Consider the following 4,328-nt stretch of genomic DNA (forward strand, 5'->3'; position numbering starts at 1 on the left):
CTGTCTCTTTAAATATCCAAAATAGTCAAGCCACTTTTTAAACCTACAAAATGGCGGCACCCCCCGGACCAGCAAAAGTCCACAACTCAGCCCACCTTTCTCTTCATCTTCTCTGTTTGTTCCCCAGCCGCCGTGCACAGTCTTTCGTGCAGTCCCTGGCTAGTAGGGTGATTTTTGGGTTAATTCTTAGGTCCTACCACCACTCGGGAATCTCCAAGCCATGTCATCTGTGCTGTCAGGGTTGCTCAGTCCGCTACCAGACCGCAGCTCCATGTGTCTCCTTTTTTGGTATTTTCACGCAAATTCTTCTGCTAGTTGGGGTTTAGTCCACTTTTGTATCCTTCCCTTCAAGGCTCAGGGGTCCAAGACTATCATCTGTGTCTGTGTTAATTGGTTTCCCTTTTCTTTGTTGAAGAGCGTCTGTGCAGTCCTTGTGCCTAGTTCGCCATCTTGCCACATAAAGCTAATTCTTAAAGGAGTATAATGCTCAAGGTAGTTATTTTTTATTATTAGTTTAGCTGAACTGGTGCTTGATTTTAAGAAGGATTCAGTGGATATTTTTGGTTTAAGGTTTAAAGGTTATTTCAGGGGAATAGTTTCAGGGGTTCATTCAATCTTCATGGCTCCAGAAAATCTGGAGACCATGAGAATTTTCAATTCTGTTCAGCATTTTCCCCCTTTAGACCAGAATTCTACAGAATCTTTGAAGAAAATGTACCTACTTTATTTAATTTTTTAAAAGAAAATTATTGTGCTTTGGGTGAAAGTTTACAGAGCAATTCATTTTCCATACAGTAGTTCATATAAGTTTTGCTTCATGACATTGACTGCAATTCCCCCCAATGTAACAACTCTCTACCCACTTCTTCCCCTTTAAGTTGTCATGCCTTCAAGCTAGTCCTTCCCTCCCATGCATTCCTGCCCCCCAAGTGGTCTCCCTGTGCATACACTAACCTTCTGTTTTCCCATGATTGATCTCTTCAAGGAGTGTATCTACCTGATGTAAATGTTTAGCCCATATGCCAGTCTTATTTTTGGCTGTATGTCACAGGAGTGGGTTCAGTTTCAGACCTGAAGGGCAGCTAGGGTTCATAGTCTCAGGAGTTTCACCAGGTTCTATCAGACCAGCAAGCCTGGTCTTTTTTTTTTTTTTTTTAACATAATTTTGAGTTTTGTTCCACATTGTTTTCCAACTCTATCTAAGATCTCCTATACAGATCCTCTTCTGAGTGGTTGACAGTAGTAGCAGGGCACCACCTAGTTCTGGTCTCATGGTCACATAGGCTGAGGATCACATGGTCTACCAGTCCCTTGGAGTAATTGTATCCATCTTTCTTTGGTTGTCTTCGTTCTTCTTTGTTCTGGATGAGGAGAGACCCATCATTGCATCTAGATGTCCGCTTGTGAGCTTTTAAGATCCCAGTTGCTACTCACCAAAATAGGATGTGGAACAATGTTTTTTTCTAATATGTTATGCCAATTGAGCTTGATGTCTCCTGTGACAATGGTCCTGAGCCCACAGGTCCAACTACTCGCTCCCTCTGTGTAGCTGGCTGTGGCCAAGAAGTCACCACAAGCTTGTTCCTTGTCAGCTCTACTATATTCCTGGACATTCTTACAGCACATACAAATACATCTGTAGAAACATCATCTGCCAACCCTATATATATGGTCATGGGCACTCTCCTCACTGCTTAGGCATAGCTGATCGATTGTTCATCCTGTCCACCCATCTATTCACCCATAGATCAATGTTTGCCATCACTGACAATGCAGTACCTTATGGGCAAAAGGGTTCATCTTTGTTGCCTGTACCTCCCATGTACCTCTCTATGTCTTCCTCTTCCTCAATGCCACCATGTTGATCACTCATGTTTGGTACATTGCCCTTCCCGTCACCCAAGTAAATACTTGTCTCTAACTGTCTAGCAGTGTTCCCTCTCTTCCCACTCGCAACTCAGGTAACCAAAAAAGAAAGTTATGTTCCATATATAAACATTTCCTTGACTTTGCACAATAGCACACTAATACAATATTTTCCTTCTGTGATTGACTTATTTCACTCAGCATAATTTCCTCCAAGTTCATCCACATTATATAGTGTTTTACAGATTCTACATTATTCTTTAGGGTTGCATAATATTCCATTGTGAGTTTGTACCATAGTTTTGTTATCCATTTTTCTGTTGAAGGGCACCTAGGTTGTTTCCATCTTTTGGCTATTGTAAATAGTGCTGTGATGAACATGGGTGTGTCTATATCTGTTCTTGTTCTGGCTCTCACTTCTTTGGGATGTATACCTAGTAATGGGATTTCTGGGTCAGGCAGAGTTCTATTCTGTCTTGTAGGGTCACTGTGAGGTGTGGATTTGTTTATTTGTTTCTGGTTAGTGAAGACACACAAGGCTGCTTGAAGACATGGAGAGTGATGACATAGAAAGACTGACTTTTAAAACTGGGAGGCCAGGGTTGGTCAGAGTGATAGAAAAATAGGTTTAAAACATTTGTAAGCCATAGTCATAAATTCCTCTTTGTCATTTTTTCTTAAGTTAAATTGGCCCAGTAAGTTAAATACATACCCAGATTTTAGATTAGATCACAATTTATGAAAAGGTCCCCTCATCTGGAACCAGTAACTCTCATTCCAAGAAATGCCTCTCCATGAAACTTCTTTATCTACATTTTAATAAAAATAAGTTAGTTATAATTAGATTGAATGTTTGATAAGTAGAATCATGAACTTGCTTGGTAGAAATAGAATAAAACTATGCTTTTACTGACACCAAATATCTGTTAAAGTTGAAAGACTGTAAAAACAGTGGTTTGAGACATCAAAGGAACTACTATTTGGAAAGGGTTTAACATTTAAGTCAGTCTTTGTTCAGTTTGTTAGCAATTAGAGCTTGATAATAGTCCTTGTCTTCATAATCCAGTGCCATTGAGTCCGTTCCAACTCACAGAACACTATAGGACAGAGTAGAACTGCCCCATAGGGTTTCCGAGGCTGTCAGTCTTTACGGAAGCAGACTGCCATGTCTTTTCTCCTGTGGAGCGGCTGTTGTATTCAACAACAGCCTTTTGGTTAGTATCTAGCATTTTAACCACTGCACCTCTAGGGCTCCTCCATGTCATTGTTGTTGTTAGGTGCCATCAAGTTGACTCCGACTCATAGGGACCCTATGTACAACAGAACAAAACACTGCCTGGTCCTGCGCCAGCCTCACAATCCTTGCTGTACCTGAGTCCTTCGTTTCAGCCACTGTGTCAGTGCATCTTGTTGAGGGCCTTTTCCTTTTTCCCTGACCCTCTGCTTTACCAAGCATGATATCCTTCTCCAGGAAATGGTCCTTTCTGATCACATGACCAAAGAAGGTGAGATGAAGTCTGGCCATTCTCACTTCCAAGGAGCATTCTGGCTGCACTTCTTCCAGGAAAGATTTGTTTGTTCTTCTGGCAGTCCATGGTACTTGCAGCGTTTTGAAAATGGTTTCTCCATAGCAGTAGCTAATTAAAAACCTGGCAACATTTTACTATCATTTGTTGTGCTACTTTACCAGTGAACAAAGGTAGCCTATGTCATGTTCTACTTCAATCAAGTAAGAAAGAGAATTATAACAACTTCTAGGCAATGTTTACCAAACTAAAAATATCTTTGAAGAGGTTGAAGTTTAGTAAACAAAGGAAAAAAAAATCAAACATGCTAAAAAGAAAAAATGAATAACCATTTTAATTTTTTCCTATAGTATAAAATTACAGTTTCTTATAGTTTGATGTATACATTCTTAAAAGTTACTACTTGCCTCCAAGATTTTAATAAAAATCAAACTTGTTGCCTTAGAGTCAATTCCAACCCATGACAACACCATATGTTACAGCGTAGAACTGCTCCATAGAATTTTCTTGGCTGCAATGGGACACAAAATTAGCCCACCTGGCCCAGCTGTTAAGAGCTCAGCTGCTGACCAAAAGGTCATGTGTTCAAACCCACCAACTGCTCCATGAGAGAAAGATCTGACAATCTACCTCCATAAAGATAACAGCCTAGGGAAACCCTCTCGGGCAGCCTCCTCTGTCCTATGGGTCACTATGTGTTGGAATTGACTTAAGGGCACACAACAACAGCAGTCTTTAGGGAAGCAGAGCATCAGGCCTTTCTTCTGCATAGTGGCTCGGTGGCTCGGAGCTGTCAACCTTTAAATTAGCAGCCGCGGGCAAAACACTTGCACTCCCAAGGCTCCTAAATTCCTAATAAACTTGTAAAATATTAACTTCTGGAGATTAACATTGGGATTTTCCACACTGAGGGTCTGAAGCCATCCCCTCCACCAC

This window comes from Orycteropus afer, unplaced genomic scaffold (assembly GCF_000298275.1).
Source record: "Orycteropus afer afer isolate SDZICR_OR568_19922 unplaced genomic scaffold, OryAfe1.0 scaffold00052, whole genome shotgun sequence".
NCBI classification, from domain to species: Eukaryota; Metazoa; Chordata; class Mammalia; order Tubulidentata; family Orycteropodidae; genus Orycteropus; species Orycteropus afer.